Below are 17,743 nucleotides of genomic sequence, written 5' to 3'. Positions count from 1 at the left end.
CTGCAACCCTCTGCTTGCCAAGAGCCTCCCAGGTCAATTTTGGACAAGCAGCAACCTCTCTTCCTTAGTGCATCACTTGTAAAATGGATAATAATGGTCACCTCTCTCCATATGTGTTAACATTAGTGATGTTACATGTGGCAATGAGGATCACACACATAGCCCTGCCATATTCAGGATCATGCCATCTAATTAGGCTGCATCCAGAGCTAGGATCCTCCCTAAAGCATGCCCTTGGCTCAAAGTCTTTCCACTCTGATGCTGTGCTAAGTGCAAAGCTTTGTTAACAGTCAAGGATGTTATCCCACATGCAAGTCCACTGGCTTTGTTCATACCAAGAGAAAGCACTATCCAGGGAAACTTCTTGCTTGCAAACTGTCATCAGCTATGATGTGAGAGAGGATGAACCATGGTCCAGTGACTTATGTATTTAAAAATACAACTAATGTGAAGTTTGACATCAGTTGGCTAAAAGGGACAAGTAACAGAGTTCAAAGGAGCAGCTTACCACAAGCATTAAGACAAAGCTTCTTAATAAATGCCACGCCACAGCTGCAAAGCAGCAACAGCAAGTGCCCAGCTGCTAATGGCTTTCATGCTCAATAATGTAGAGGTGCTAAACCAATCTTAATGCCTAAGTAATTAACAGTGTGATATTTTTAAAACAACTAACACTGGCCTATGACTACTGCTGTAGCACTAACAGCTGAGCAGCTTTATTATTATCCGTGTCTTTTCCTGTGTAATCCTTTCAGTGCGAAAAGTCTTTAAATTTAGTTCTCTGGAATAGCTGTGAAGGGGCAAAGGAGTCAGCAGTTATAAAATACCCACTAGTTTACAGAACGCACAATTCCATTTATATGTGGTAGTGTAGTATGAGCAGTGGTGTATTATCAGTTGCTTGAAGTAACTTACATGCTGCAGTTTTGTGTGCTTCCTTCTAGAAACAATAACTATATTTCCCCAAACACTACAGAAGGAAAAGCAAGAAAAAAAGTAACAGAAAGTGTTTCTTCTTATAGCATAGAAAAGCCTGGTACAACAGATATGTTGAGAGTGCTTTGGAATGATGCTTGCATGATAGTAGGTTATGTTTACATTCAAGAGCACACAAAATGCAAATCAGGATAGTCCCATCAAAAAAAAAAAAAAAAGAAAAAAAAAGCTTTTCTGTTCTGAACAAGCTATTTTAGCTGAATGTTGGATAGTATCTTGTTAAAAACACATTTGTATTTTTAAGTCAGGTGAAGACACACAGGCAAGTGGAAGGTGTAGTTTCAAGTGTGGAAAGAATATGCTAAGTTAAACCATGTCCACTACACTTAACCTATTATGTGTCAAACCTCCAAGCATATCAACATGATGAAATTTAGTAAGCATCATGCAGTAACAGACAGTAGTGCAGTTACTCCAGGCTACTGTTCACGTTGCTGGTGAGTTGTATACATCACATGCTGACATTATGCGCCATCATTTTCCATCAGAACATGAATACCTGGCACTGCAACAACAATAGGATCCAAATGGATTATGTTTCTCAGTTCAAACATTTTTCTTGTTTTCTGGGGATCTGGAGCACAGTTTGTCTTGCTTTAACTTTGATGAGAGCCTTGGGGCTTTTGTTTCACTTGGCATAGTGAGATGTAGCAGGACTTCATTTATGATTATATACCGTATATTTTTAGAGAATATATTGCTGAAAGAAAACTACTGCTTTATGAAGGCCCCCATGTTCTGCAGGTGCAGCACACAAAGCAGGGTTCCCCTGACTCTGCTCTCAGGAGTTCAGAGTAATTGCTCTTTCTTCTAAGTGCAAAAAAATGGTTTAGGAAATTTGTGATCTGACTTCTTAGAATCATAGAATGGTTTGGGTTGGAAGGAACCCTAAAGATCATCTAGCCCCAAGCCCCCTGCCATGGGCAGGGACACCTTCCACTAGAACAGTGCCCAAAGCCCCATCCAGCCTGGCCTTGAACATTTCCAGGGATGGGGCATCCACAACTTCTCTGGGCAGCCTGTTCTAGGGTCTCACCACCCTCGTAATAAAGAATTTTTCTTATACCTAATCTAAATCTACCCTCTTTTAGTTTAAAACTATTACACTTTATCCTGTCCTGCCTTTAGGAATGACAAAGGGCAGATCCTAGTGTATGTGGTTCCTGATCTAGTAGATATGCCACTGGAAATGGCAGATGCAGCAGTCAGTGCAAAAGAAATCAAGCAGATATTGCTGGATGCAGTGTCTCTGTCATGTGATGTCTCAAAAGCCGTGATTCCAAACCATAATCATGTCACAGGCAAGGCCATGCTCTTATCGCTTGGCCTGAAGCTGGGAGATCGTGTCGTTATTGCAGGACAGAAGGTATGCTGAGTAACTTGATGGGTTTGCGGATGACACCAAGCTGGGTGGTGTGGTCGACATGCTGGAGGGAAGGGATGCCATCCAGAGGGACCTGGACAGGCTTGAGAGGTGGGCCCATGCAAACCTCACAGAGTTGAACAAGGCCAAGAGCAAGGTCCTGTACATGGGCTGGGGCACTCCCAAACATGAATGTAGGCTGAGTGGTGAGTGGATTGATGAGAAGCCCTGATGAGAAGGACTTGGGGTTATTGGTGGTATTCTAGTCATTATAATCTTCCCCAGTTCTTGGCCTAAAGAATATGTAGAAGTGGAATAACCCAAAGAGCATCTGAAAGGCCAAACAAAAGGGGCTTGTCTTCTCTTTACACCATTTCATAACTTGGGATTGGGGTGACTATAAAATATATTCTAAATTGACTGTCATATCTGTTAGAATGTTATCTTCCATAATCACCTTTTGAGAATTCCTTGATCTAAACAGGCTCCTTAGTTGTAAAAATACATCTTCAAATACAGATGATAAATTCCAGAAGCAATACTAGCAGTATTCAGATTCCTGAAGGCAAAAATAGGAGAGAGTGAGAGAAGTGAGAAAGAAAATTGAGACATTGGAGTGATGCCTGTGAAAATTTAGTTGGCCTGAAGCTGGGGCACGTATCGGAAAATATGTGGTTTAAGCAATCAGTTTTCTACTTCAGGGGATGAAATGAAACTTTTGCTCTGAAACTAATGTGTGAAATTGTTTCCTTATGTCAAATCCCACTTAGCATGTAAATTAGAAAGAAAAAAAATAGAGAGACAGAGAGAGATCTGCTTACAGTGGGTTTATTTGACTCTTTCTATGATTGGCCTTTATTACTATCACTGAATGAGAATTATTGTTGTGTCTTTACTGGTCCTTTCACTACAGATTGTGGCTATACCTGCAGCTGGCCCCAATTTTTCTGTCCCTGAAGACAAGAGGCAGAATATCACCTTGTACTCACACTACTAAACTCACTGCACCTCTACCCTCCCCCAGATGAGGACTTTCCATACCTGTGTCTGTGGACAGTCACTCCCAGAGGCCAGCCAGCTAACCTGAGCCAAAACTGGCAGGGACAGAGCTCAGAGGTAACTGAATGAAGTCGAGTCTTTGGGTGCAGCACCACTGCATGCCTCTCACAAACTGGGCAGTGCACCTGGGCAGGCTGCCACATTCCAGCAAGCCACATCTCCTCACACTGCATAGCAAAACCTAAAGGCTGCTCTTGGTTTTGCTACTGGCCCATCTCATCCCTCTTGAGGACGGTAGTGGAGGAGGAAGAGGCCTTTTTATCACCCTTATCTGCCTAAATCCTTCACTGATTGCAAAACAGATTAACTACAGAGTTTCTTTTTTATTTCTTTCCTTTTTTTTTTTTTTTATCAGAGTAGTTAAGTTTTCAACAGTAGCTGCTCAATTTGGCACTGCCTTGAGATATCAGTCTTCATTTCAGTGGGCAGTTTCCAATGGAGGTGATCAATGCTTATGACTATCAGAACCAAGCTGCCGCAGATGTGCTCCCAAAGATCTGAGACAATAGAAATGAACACTAATAATTTAATTTATTTTCATGAAAGCAAAGCTTATTGCAGAAGTATAATATACTCAGCTTACTCTTGATAATATTTTTGAATGGGATCTACATTTTTTGTAAGTTTCTGTACCTGGTGCCACCTCCTTTCTTTATGTTACAAATGTATGCATGAGAAAATATTCCTTATTTTGGTAATTCCTATAACTGCATGTGTACAAAGATGGAAACTTTTTTTTTTTTTTTTTGAAGGATAGCATTGCAGTTAGTCAATGGAAAACAGATCCTGTCTTGAGTTTCTCTCACATCTTTTGTGTCCCTTGTTTGTAATTCAAATGTCGTACTTCTGTGAAAGCTGGTTCTGTGGTAGAGGACAGTGCTGATGGGTAGGGCTCCTGTACTGGTAATTTACTGCCCCGGTGACTTGTATGACCACGTGGATATGATACCCAATATTCATTACAGGGATAGGCTTCCACTGAGCTCACTGCAGACTGCAGCAACTTGAGGGGAAGCTCATCAGGATCACCTAGCTGCTTGTTGGTTTGCAATTTGAGTGTTGTTTTTTGTTGTTGTTTGTTGTTTGTGTTTGTTTAAAAACAAAATAAAAAAACATAGGAATGCCAGCAATAAATACTTCCTTAGAGTCATCAGGTTTGCTGGTGTGATGAGCTTAATTAAAATTAACAGAGCACTTTAATTATGTTGTGATTTTTGTCTCTAATGGATTACCCTCACAACCTACCTTAAATAAAGCCATGTGGTGCATTTTGGAGACCAATTTTTTGCCTGCAAGCAACATATCTATCAAACGGCCATTTGACCAATTACTCCAAGCCAAAGGAGAGAACTATTGCCCCCTGCTGTTGCCCTCATACAGGGTAAACCTAGGAGCAGTACAGTGCCATCTCTGTACAGACTCAGCAGAAAGCCAGAGCCTCTATTGTAACTGCCTGCCCTGACAAACTTTGAAGTGAATGCGCTCATGTTCATGGCCTCAAAAAACAATAGTGATGTATTTATTCCATTTTACAAGCAAGCCAATTAATATGTAAAGTTGTAAATATATAAATATGGCTTCCACCAAGCCAGTGCTGAACCAGGTATCCTGGGATGCACTCTGGCTTCTTCATCCAAGAGACTCAGCTAGCTGTCTTCCTTTTTCTTGCCTATAGCCTGGCACGTGTTTCTCAGACAGGCTGGCTCTTGTGACTGACGAAGGTTGTCAGATGCTTTTTGACATTAGGTGTCATGCTGTGACTGGAGCTGTGCAAAATAGGTCCTGCTGCAGTAGTTTGTCAGCTGCAGCGAATCCTGCTGTCAGTTTGCTGGGCTGTGTGCTGTGTTCTAGCACAGGCCTTGGCACTGAGAAGTGTCCCTTGCTCTTGTTAATCCTGTCATCAGATTTACAAAGTATGGGGGTTGGTACCATCCGTGCTGTTTTTCAGCTTCCTGGTGACCAAGTGGTTAACCTGAGGTTTTTGAGGGGCAGACTGCCCGCTGAGTGGACAAAGAGAAGCTGGAGATTTACCTCCATGTCACCTAATTTTAGCACAAAGTTGAGGCATAAAGCTGAAAGGGCTCTGTGGATTACCTTGCTCCTATATTTTGCCTTTACTGTAAATTCTGAGTGTTATGCTGCTGACAAGATAAAAAGTGCATGATTTGAGATAGTTTCTCATATCTGCCTTTCACTCAGCCTTTTCCTGATGCACTGAGGTGAGCAGTCCCTTCACCAAAAGGTGGATGTCCTGCCTGGAAAACTGCATGCTTTGTGCCAAGGCAGGTGACAGATTTTCCCCAAGGGGGAGAATATTTAAAAAGACAAATAGAAGTGGGAGGTGGTAATGAGCCTAATCCCACTTACTACAGAAAGTATCAGCAGAATTAGAAGTGTTTTGGTTGCTACCCCCTGCCTGCTGGCCTGCTCAGGAGGAACCTCAGGCCTCTTCAAATTCTTTGAGGTGTCTCAGCTGCTGTTTTTTCAGTGCAAGTACTTCCTGGTGCCTGCAGTTTGTTGTAACAGCTCTGAGGTAGGTGCAAAGTCAAGCCTTATTTTCCACTTACTAAAATGCAAAGTTCTTATTTAGTTCCCTGGGATTTGGTGTCTAGCAATTTGCTTAGCAGAATGCAAGCCCACTGCATGCTACTACAAGTATTACTGTGATTTGTAAGACCACGTTTAAATTGTGGTTTCTTTAGTTGCATTTTGTCCCAAGATGCTAATTTATAGTGAAAATACTTAATTGTGTGTCTGGAGACTGTGTGCTTGCTCTAACAAAAATGCAAGTTTATGACTTTCTACTGGTCCTATGTTAAGGAGTTCAGATTTGTGAGATGTCACTGCGCTTGTCCTAGCATTTCTTCATGCTTTATCTGCACTTTTATAGTTGTTCTGTGTCCGTACTGCGTTGTTGTGTAGTAGAGACCATAAACTCTGTAGGGAAATCATTGTCTCTTCCAAGACTATTAGCACAGAGCCTCCGCTGTGCACCCCAAAGCCCCAGCTGAAGTAGTTACATTTTTCAATAACATTAAAAAAAAAGTGTGCTTTTCTTGGGTGGGGTTATTGTCTAAATAATAGCTTGTTAGCAATCTGTCGTCAAGAGGTCATCTACCACCATCCCCTTTTCTCCTCCTTTATCCCTGGGCTTGTGCCTGCACACAATTTGCAGCCAACACAGATAACTGTATGGTGAAGGGGATATCCTGTGTGTGGTATCAGTACCATAGATTAAAAAGCTGTAATTGTTGATTTTTTTCTATATTTTTTTTTCTGCCAAGTCATGATACTTGCTGGCTGTACAGCTGGGTTCACTTCCAACCCTGCTGCAGTGGCATAGATGTAGGAATCATAAAAAACAGAGGCGGGAGGGTGTGAAAAAGCAGGGATGCCTTAAACTGCCCCTGCTGCTAGGGAAGAGATGAAGTCACACTAAACCATGAGCAACTTATCAGGGTGGAAGTAATATACTGAGCTGAGACTTTCTGCAATAGCAGAAGATGCTTTTAGTCTTTTGCTAGAAAACAGCCCAGGCACTCTAATAAAGTTGCAGTATAATATATGTATTGCAGTTAAATGCTACATTGTTCGCAGTGCAGAAATGTTGACTACAGTTACAAGATTTCTGGATGTAAACTTACAGGAGGAGTTCAGGAGTCCTGTTGAACTCAAAGAGGTTTCATAGTGGGTCAGTACTACTTAACTTTTTTTCTGCTAATAAATAATTTTCTTCATTAATGAAATTAAGAAAGCTGGTATTATTTGGGATTTGCACAACTTAACATTAACATATATAACTTTTTGAATAACAGTTCCAAGGAAAAGTTAATATTAGCTTCTGCTGACCTGTCTCTTGACTATGTTTAAGTTCCGAACTTTGACTTTGTACAAAGGTAACTTTTAAAATATTTGCTTAAATAGCTGCTAGTACATACTTTTGAAAGAAATGATGCTGTCAACCATAAGAAAACTATTTTTTCTCCCCTTCCCCTGAAACTTTTTTTGCCATTTATTACAAAATTTTCAAACTGCCTTGAGTAGGATAGTTGGGGGGGCGGGGGGGCGGGAGGAGGGGAGGAAAGGATCAGTAAATTTGACCATTAATTATACTGAGAATTATACTGAGAAAACAATTTCCTTATGAAAGATTATCTTTATGGTGGGATTTCTTGCTGAAAAGTTTAAGTAAAACTAAGAGTGGAATTTGACTCTGAAATCTAGATTTCTCCTGTCCTTCATCCAAAACACAGCTGTGCAGCTTGATTTGGGTGCTAAGGCATTTGCATGTATATTATTTTGGCTGGCAGGTACCAATGAACTAGAAGCCTCGTTTGTACTACTGAGGCCTGTCAGTATAGGTTTTCTAGCAAACCGTCACACAGCAGACAAAGCATGTACTAAAATAAGATTCCTTTTGCTGGGAAAACTTGGAAATGCTGTTGTAAAAATAAATGTCACATTCAAGTTATATTACTTTTTTTTTTTTTTTTAATACATAAATATTTGCCCATCCTTGAATTAGAAAGCTGACCTCAGTTTCAAAGGTGATGCATGAGGTGCAGGTAGTAGCTGGCTCCTCTGTGGGAACACTCTCCCATTGGGCAGGTATCTGTAAAAGAAAAGGCTTTATGGCAGCATTTGAGCTTTGGATATTAAGTCCAAACGTCAGCCCTGAGTGTTGACTTGGCAAACTTGCTGTTGAGGAAGCATGCATATGTGAGTTGCATCTGGAAGCATCTCTGTAGGATATAGGGCTTTGATGCCAAATCCCCCTCCTGTCCTTGTTCAGGAGAAGCTTCTCCTGCAAGAGCCTAGCGCAGTGGTGGGTTGCACTTTCCAGGTGATACCAAAACGTACCCACTACAAGTGGAGATGTTAGCAAAGAAGTCAGGCACTTGTAGCAGGGGTGATTTAGAAGCAGAGTTATATACTCTTGTCCAACCTTTGTAGTAGAACCCAGAATAGCTCTGGGGGTCTACTGGGCTTTTATGACCTGAGCCAAGGGTCCCTGTCAAATGAGCTTAGAGTCTTTAAAATTTTAGTGAGAGTGAAAATAAATCCCCTGCTTGGGTTTACTCTACACTGTGAGCCTAGTCTTGGTTATATTTTTGTTGTTTTTATCCAATCTGTTCCCTGCTAGCTAGCCAGGCAGCTACCTGCTGCTGCTTCTAGTCAGCTCATGCTGGGATGATTGTTGGCTTAGCAGGATGCACATTAAGTGGCACTAAAAATAAATAGGAAATAGGGCTTTCTGGCCTTTTGTTGTTGTTGTTGATTTGTTTTCCTTCTTTAAATGAAAGAAATTATTAAGATCTTAAAATCATTAAAACAGAAAGAAAGCCAAGAAGCACCTAAACTGCAAATACCTCCTGAAAGCAGCACTGTGTGGGAGGAGATGATGTTCTCTGTGGGTGCTGTGGTGCAGGCATCTCCCAAACAACCCATTACACTCCCACAAGGAGCTCCACAAGGTGGTGGCACTTCTTGAGGTGGAGCACACAATGCCACAATAAGTCACTTTGAAATATTGCATAAGCAGCTTCAGAAATAACATCTTTTGACTGAGGCTCCCCAAAGCCTAGGGTGGGGTTAGCACAATTTAATTTTAAATGACCCATTTGCAGGAGACAAATTAGACCATGCTAACTCCCTCCTTTTTTTTTTCCCCAAATGTTGTATCTGTATAGCAGTCGTGCCAGACTGGATGTTGACAGTCTCTAACATAATTCGTCTGTACTAAAATTAATACTGTACTTTATGTGCTATATTTGTATCTATCCTCTTTCATGTCAGATAAGTTCTGGTGTGTGGGATGCATAACAAGATTGACTAAAAAATAATTTTTAACACTGTGATGTCTAAATGCTTCCTGCAGGTAGGAAAGGTTGGGGTTATTTTAATACCAGCAGTTCTGATGTAATTTACTCTTTTACCTGCCATTTTATTGGGTTGCCTTTTTATAAAACTATAGTATGGAAGTTGTATAAACCTCACAATAGAGGTTTTTGCGCAGTGCAGCAATACAAAGCTTGTGATACTGTGAGGGCTGTCTAGAGCTTTGCATTAAGAAGTAGTTCTGGAAACAAGCTCAGCTGTAATTATAAACCTTACAAGAAAACTGAAAAATGTAGAAGCAATGTTTTTGAAAGTTAGATCAATTCTTCTGTTAATAAAATTAAACAAATGGGGAAAAAAAATCTTGAATCTGTGTAATTCATTTTTGGCAATGATTTGCTAATTGGTGTATAGGGAATGATAAGGAAAGGATCCACTCCCCTGTGTCCAGATTAACCTTTTGAGGTACTAATAGTCCAAGGCACCTGTAGCATATCTGTAGTCCAGAAGGAGCATTAGCTTCAGCTGGGGATGTGAACCACAGCACTTGAATTTTGCACCTGTGCCTGCTGCCCAGCTCAGGAGGTTGGCTCTGTGCTACAAGTGTCATGCTTGGCTGCAGCAACTCTCTTCATACTGAACTCTTCCCAACAGGAGGGAAGAGAAAAGAGGCTTGCAGACCTGTTTTGGTTATAGTCCAGGAGGCATTCCCCTCCATCCTTAGGAGATAGGAGGTGTCTGAACTTTCCCCCATCAGGTGGGGTAAATCAGAATGCAGAGGTGCTTTGATGCTCTCTGTGGACTGCACAGGGAGGCTGGTGAGATGATTTGATGTTGTACTAACTGCTCCCAGTAAAGGTGATTGCCTTCTCCTCTTTTCAGAGGGCAAGACAAGTGGTAAACACCTCTGAAAATATTTATATATATGTATGTATATTATTGTCAAAGATGTTTCTTTAGGTTTGTGTATGGGAAAGCATAGCAAAAGTGGTAACAGGAGAGAGTCAAGGTTAACAGTTCGATAGCTAAGGATCTGCTCTTCTAAAGTTGAAACAGACAAGGACGAAGATTTGAGTGACTGTCTGGCTTTACTTTCTTGAGTCAGAGTTCTGATTAAAAGTGATTAAAAGCCCTCTTAAAGCTAAAGCAAAACCATGTCTTATTTGCCTACCTTTGTGAGTGCTGAGAATGGCAGGAGAGGTGCTCAGCTGCTGTAAATAATCTTGGCTCTGATGCCAAGACAGCTGCAACAATTGACATCAGCTGAAGGCATGTCTATAGCTAAGTATAACCTATAGGTATTAAAGCATGATTTACAAAGGCTCTTAGCAGCATAAACCCCATATGTTTTATAGCTGTTGAAAAGGAGAGGAAACTGCTTGACAAGTAGAGGCATATTTAGTAGCATTTCTATATGGATGAAATTGCCCAGTTAGAGGTTTCAGGACATAGATTTGCTGTGATACACAGCACCACATAGTTCAAGCACGTAATACCCCAATCATTCAATTTATCACAATCTATCCCATTAACTTGGTTAATTTGACACTGTTTCCTGCCAACATTGGTCTCAGACAATTCTGCATTGTCTGATAATCATGCAAGCCTGTGGGAAGGACTCTAAAGAAAAGGAGCTCTCGGTATTATGTATTAGGGGTAATGGAGGAGTGGGGGAGGTAGAAAAAAGAACTGATCTCAGTTACATTAGCATTACTTATAATTCACTTAATTTTTGAAAGCAGCAGTAGTGAAATAGTGTTGCTTCCATGGTGTGAGTAAATGATGGCAAATTTCAACTAAATATGCCTCGAAGGAAGGTTGATTCTCCAGGTCCTCATTGTTGAAGGAGTGGATAATGAGCTGAAATGTGATAGAGAGACAGCAAGGGCACAGAGGATGTTCCTCTTGGAGTGGTAAGATCTTGCTTAAAGGTCCTCTAACCATCTGAAACCTCCCTCTGGGTAGGTCCTTGCTGAGCATAAGAAGGCAACCAAAGAGATGCTGTTAAGAGTTTCTCATAGCAATTTCAACATTTTACCAGTGTCTGCTCTGAGAGCTGATATAGAGACTCTTTTACTGCAAAATCCACCACTAGGAAGGTAGTGATACTGATACCCCAACCGAAACACTACTGCCCAAATTGCTAACACTGCACACATACCAGACTGACCTCAGGTGCAGAGATAAGAGAGATGGGCTACTGCATAATGTCAAGATACAATTCCTCATAGTCTAAGCAAAAGGTAGTGCTAACCAGGCCCATATTGCAGAACAGGGGCAGATGGTAAATGGTGAAACAAGAAAGTGGACAAAGATGTTACTATTGGTGGTGGTGTTCCTGTGGTGTAACAGCCACAACTCAATGCATAGGTGGTGATCAAGAGGTGGCAAGTCACCTCTTTGGCACAATCAAGGCTGGATGTCCTAGTTTCCCCTTGAGTTGGAAAATTAGGTAGTCTCTAACAAGGCTGAAGAGGAGAGGAAGGTCTAGTTAGGCTGTACCTTCGTAGATCTGATAATCACAGAAATATAGATTCCCTTTTTCCAGTCACCAGGGACTTCACCTGACTGCCAGGACTTTTCAAACATGATGGAGAGAGGCTTGGCAACTGTATCAGCCAATTACCTCAGGACCCTGGGATGCATGTCATCAGGCTTCATAGACTTGTACCTGTTCAGTGTCATCAAGTGATCTTGAACCTGCCCTTCACTTACAGTGGGAAGGACTTTGCTCCCCCAGCCCTCATCTATGGGTTCAGAGAAATGAGAGATGGGAGAAGCCTGACTGGCAGTGAAGACTGAGGCAAAGAAATGTTGAGTACCTCAGGCAAAGACATTCTGAAAGATAGCTGAAGAGCCAAAGGTGATTGTTTTGCCTATTACTGGCTTGTTGTTACTGAATATCTTCTAATTGATACTGTATTGTGTTTTTTTTCTTTAATAAACACTTTATTTTTTATGTGGAATTAGTACTCATAAGTATTACCTGTTAAATGTACCATGGGAAATTTTTGTTATTCCCAAATACCCAAGTACAGACCAGTGTCAATTTGGTTTTGTAAGCTTAAGAATTTGGAATGTGTAGCAGCCCCTGACTCCTCCTGACAGAAACAGATGCTACCACCAGACTCTTGATGGTATATGCATCAAAATCCAGGCTTTCCATATTGTGTGGTATGTAGGAGTGTCTGTTTGGTGTATATAAAAACAAATGGGCATACAGGGTAGATGAAATGTACTGACAGCCTAGGGTGGTAGCATCTAGATCTCTGCTTAGAAGGGTTTTGTTGTTGAGTTTGTGGTCCCTTTTAGACCTGAAGTTTCAATTGTAAATGTGAACAAACTTCTACATCTGAGATTGAAAAAAAAATAAAATCTTCATTTTAATTATAAAAGAACTAGTGTTTCATGTCTGGGTATGGGCTCTTGACAGAGAAGTGAAAAGAGCTACAGTAAGATCAGTAGCACTGATGTAATAATTCTTGAGAGATGTCACTAAGAAATTCCTCCCTGCACTGGATGCATGCAAGGAAGCAATGCAATGCCCTGAATTTATATTGACTGCAATAATGGAGCAAACTATTTTTGTCATAAATTATATGTAACTTGCACTTAATTTTTTCATTTTGTGTTGCTCACAATTTACCTTCTCAAAGTCAGAGGTCTGTTGATGCATCCCAGCTTTCCAGCTCAAGTGTCAGACAAAAAGCCTGCATTTTAGGGCAGGTTCTCTTTATGTTTTTGTTATTCAGGATGGGCTGTTGGTGTTGGTGAGTATCACGTAACAAATATTAAGAGTACAGCAGAATCAGTCCTTGGCTGACATTTGGGTGTTTTAGTTGGCTGGGGGTCTGTTTACAGAACCTGGAGTGAGGAGCATGTTGTGATTTAACCTGGCAGGCAGCTAAGCACCACACAGCCATTTGCTGACCTTCCCCTTCCTCCTTTCCCCCCAAGTGGGATGCAGGAGAGAATCGAGGTGGGTGGGGAGAAGTAAAAGCTCATGGGCTGAGAAAAAGGCAGTTTAATAGAACAGAAAAGGAAGGGAAATTATGATGATAATTATAATAATAGAAAGTACAAAGCAAGTGATGCACAATGCAATTGCTCACCACCCACTGAGTGATGCCTAGCCCGTCCCCAACCGGTAGTCCCCCGCACCTCAGCAAACCACCCCATATTAATTGTTCATGGAATTTCCCTCTGGCTGCTTCAGGTCAGCTGTCCTGGTTCTGTCCCTTTCCATCTCCTTGGGCACCCCCAGCCTCCTCGCTGGCAGGGGAGCATGAGAAGACGAAGAGTCTTTGACTTAGTACAAGCACAGCTGTGCAGCTAAAACACCAGAGTGTTATCAATGTTATTCTCATCCTAAATTCAGAAAAGCACCATTCCACCTTCTAGGAGGAAAATGAAACTCTATCACAGCCAATATCAGGGCAGGGCAGCACCAAACAAATCAGAGTACCCTTTCAGGGATGTACTCTCAAGTCGGTGTAACTAGTCTTCTTGCTCATATAGCTGAAATACAAGGTTCCAAAACAAGCATCTTCTGGGATATAGATGTAAAATTTGTATAGTGTTTAAAAAAAATAAAAAGTTTTAAATTTAGGTATTCTCTGTCACAAATACATAATGTTTTCTCCTGCTTTTAAATATGGCATATACATCATGATAAAAAGAGATCAAATTGAGGTTGCATTGATAGAATCAGTTCTGGTATTTTCTTGATTTTGAGACCTTGCCTATCTGTATGTTGGGGGCCTTGTTTTGGTTGATTTTTTTGTTGTTGTTAGTTTTCTTTGCTTTTCCTCTGTTTACTTTTCTGTTTGTTTGCTTGCTTTGTGTTTTTTTTTTTGTGAGGTTTCAGAGGTTTCTGAAAACAAACACAATACATCTCATGGAAGCTGTTCTGCTTCCTGTAGGTTACATCAGTGTAAAAGATCTATGGCACAAAATTGCTGTGTGAGCTTCCAAAGTGGAAGGCACCCAGGGCAGGATGTCATAGATGTCAGTGAGGCCCTGGATCAGGACGAAGCATCAACTTCACTATCTTTCTGTTGCCAAAAAATAACAGTCTCTCTTGTAATTTCAGGTTCCTGTTGCACTTTGCAGTTCTAGGTGACAGCAGAAAAGGCTTCCTGCTTATTCTTGTTCTCTCTCTCTGTCCACAGTCAACTACAGGTACCAGCAGCCTAGCAGTTTCTCAGTGAATGAATTAAATAAACTTTGTTTTTCTTTCTGATGGTAACACTTTCTATAAACTCATGCTGAGGAATCAATTTGAATCCTATGTCCCAACACCTCCCTACACTTTTAGTTCATCTTTCTCTTGGGTTTGAATGCTTTTTCAAATTGGGAAATGATACGTAACCTGAGAGAGTCAGAGCCTAGTTTTGAAGGAAAACAGGTAAGGGGAACTACATGGTCTGTTAGGATGAATCCAAATGGGAAAAAAAATTGGTAAAAGCATTAAAAAGTGAGGAGAGATACGCAGAGTTTCTCAAAGGTGAGCAGATGATTAGATTTTGTTGTTGATTCTTCTTTTTTATTTTAATATGTTGTCTGGCAATTGTAGTTTGTCATTATAACAACACATTAAGTTATATGTAAATGAGATAAAAGTATGTTTTTTTGCTTTTTAATGCCTCAAATAAAGCTAAAAATCTATTTGGGAATCTTGTGAATGTATCTGAAATACAACTCTTCTTTTACTGCCAAATGAAATCTTTTGCAGAGTGAGCTTCCTGTTTGCAGATTGCATTTCTCCATGGTGTCCTGGATTTGGTTGGGATAGAGTTCATTTTCTTCATAGTAGCTGGTGTGGTGTTGTGTATCTGATCTAGGATGAAAATAATGTTGATAACACACTGATGTTTTAGTTATTGCTGACCAGTGCTTACACTAAGTCAGGGGCCTTTCAGCTTCTCATACCATCCTGCCATCAAGGAGGCTAGGGGTATGCAAGAAGCTGGGAAGGAACACATCCAGAACAGCTGAACCAAACTCACCAAAGTTGTATTTCTTACCATATGGCATCATGTTGATAACACTGGAGAGAATTGGACAAGAGGGTACCGTTACTCAGGGACTGGTAGGGTATCAGTTCGCTAGTGGTAAGCAATTGTGTTGTACATCACTTTTTTTGTATATATATATATATATTGTTTTCCACTTCCTTTTCTTTCCTACTAAAATGTCTTTATCTCAATCCACTAGTTTTATTTTTATTTATTTATTTATTCCCCCTCCCCCCCATCCCACTGGGAGGAAGTGAATGAAAGATTCATTTGCAAGGATCAGGGGAGGTCTCCACTCTGTGAATACTACCTGGTGGTGGAACAGGAATCAATATAAGAAGGAAGTTAAAAAAGGGGACAGTTTATGTATGTGAGCCTGTAGCACCTGAAGACCAAAGGTCAAACTCCTGGGATTTGCCCCCTTGCATTAAAATAAAATAACAACTCTGAGTGCAGATGATACAAGTTAAGTGACATTTCCATGCCAGCAATCTATGTAAAGAGCAATCATCCAAATGCAGGAGAAGAGTGAAAAGAAAATTAAATAGCTGGAAATTGAATATTTGGAGAGCACCAAGGATGCAGAACAGCTAAACATAATTAAATTGCATACAAATAAATTAGTTGCCAAAATGGTCAAATTAGGAAATAAAGCACAGAAGTATAATCCTGCCAAATATTTGAGTAGAGCACCAGAACTGGAACTCAACTGAACTGACAAATGAGAGGGAGATTTATAGCTCTTTCCTAAATTTACAAACAGTTATGAGTATTTAAATTTTCTTGTCACATCTTGAAACAAACACAATTCATCCTTCCTGAACCTTGCTAAAATCCTAAAATTAGTTCTGTTCTGTAAAGTTTTGAATAAATCTTTGTTGATGTCTTTGGCTGAATTTGTTAGACCTAATGGTCTCAGTCTGCTCACATATGCAGTAAACTCAAATTCAAAAAGAAAGTTAGGGTTGCGAATGTGTGAGAAACAAATCCTTGCTCATCTAAACACTTGTGAACCAGAATGGCTGCCACTGGCACAGCTCTAGTAATAATAAAGTCTTGTACAACATGAGCCATGGTTGTGACCTAATTTGACGAGTTTGCACTTGGAAATACTGCAGACAAGGCTAAGCAGCAGCAAGGTGACCTTTTAGCACTTCCTGAATTCACCAGGATGAATTAGATGCTATTATTTCATCATCCCCCAGTTGCTTGTTGTTGCCTTTTGATGCTTTTGATTTGTTCAGTAGGATGAAGCCCATTAGTAGGTGGCAGCACCTCCTCTGTATGCATAATATGTTGCTGCCACCAGGGCTTGGAGCAGCATCCGAAGGAAGTGTTTTTTTCCGAAGGGAAGTATCATGTATTCTTAAAATAAAAAGATTAAAACCAGAACCAGGAAGTGCCACTGAGGCCAGGAGATGCAGTGTGGCACACCTATCCAACGTGCAATATCTCCCCGAGCTGTAGCTGTCCCCTAACATACATGGATGTCAAAGAATGCACCGATTAGGTTTCCAAGGGACTGGTTTTTGGACTGGTGTTTGGTTTTGCTTGTTGTATTGTTGTTGTTTGTTTTTGTGTGTGGTTTGTTTGTTTGTTTTCTAAATTTTGACCTTTCTTTATGGCTCTGTTAGGATCCCTGTTCTTCCAATCTGAAGGTCTTTTTCTGATGGCTAAGTGTGCACGTAGGTCTGTCTTTTGTGTTGACTATGACTTTGGGCTGGCAGGGAAACAAATCTTTTTCTTTTTTTTTTTTTTTTCCCAATGATAAATCTCCACGTGCTAAATTTTGACCTTTTAGGGAGGGAAAAATATGAAGGTAGTAAATGATCTATAGGAAAAATCCAGATACTAATAAATACAGTGAGAACATAGCAGCATAGAAGAGAAGAAGAATTGGTTTTCTTAGGTCCAAATTTTTGTTTTGACAGTATGAGTATAGATGCCATTTATTCACCTTTGTGATTTGTTTACAAATGCAGATGTATTCTTACCTTCTTTCTTATATTTTGAGACTTCTTTTGGCTTAGAACTTGAGGTTCAATAATCATATGCTGAGTCTGCTGGTGTTTATTTTTCTGGGAAGAACAAATGAAAAACCTTGGATTTGCACAGTAACTGTGAGTATGACAGTCCAAAATGGTGGCAATACAGAAATGATTAGCTCAGCCTTCCGGGCCATTCATGCTCTGCATCATAGGAACACTGCAGAGCCATTCATGATTTTCTGTCTGCTTTGTATTTTGCTTGTCTCTTGTAATGAATTGAGTGAAGATGCATGAGCTGCCCTGTGTTCAGCATGCAAATAACGTTGATGGCTAGGGTAATGGAAATGCTGAATGTTATGAGAGAACCGTATTTATAAGAACCCTTTAAATAACATATTTAAGCAAACAGTTGGGCAGTCAGCACCTCCCACAGATATGAAACTATCTCCAGCTTCCAAGAGGGAAAAAAAAGTTTAATTTTT

At 40.5% G+C, this 17,743-nt stretch overlaps 1 long non-coding RNA gene across 3 annotated transcripts in view; it reads right to left on the bottom strand.

The window, feature by feature from the left end:
• Positions 1 to 2,726: 2,726 nt before the first annotated feature.
• Positions 2,727 to 17,743, bottom strand: part of LOC121068239 — a 31,165-nt gene continuing 16,148 nt past the window's right edge. For 2 of the 3 annotated variants that reach the window (XR_005818738.1, XR_005818739.1), the window contains 2 exons: positions 17,268 to 17,351; positions 7,920 to 8,030 (listed from right to left, as the gene is read on the bottom strand). This is a non-coding gene — a long non-coding RNA (uncharacterized LOC121068239). Of the gene's footprint in view, positions 2,919 to 7,919; positions 8,031 to 17,267; positions 17,352 to 17,743 lie in introns of those variants that run through there. The other variant, XR_005818740.1, reaches the window with a different exon arrangement.

This window comes from Cygnus olor, chromosome 3 (genome assembly GCF_009769625.2).
Source record: "Cygnus olor isolate bCygOlo1 chromosome 3, bCygOlo1.pri.v2, whole genome shotgun sequence".
NCBI lineage: Eukaryota > Metazoa > Chordata > Aves > Anseriformes > Anatidae > Cygnus > Cygnus olor.
The sequence above is the reverse complement of the archived record's forward strand: the minus strand, read 5'-3'. Positions and strand labels throughout refer to the sequence as shown.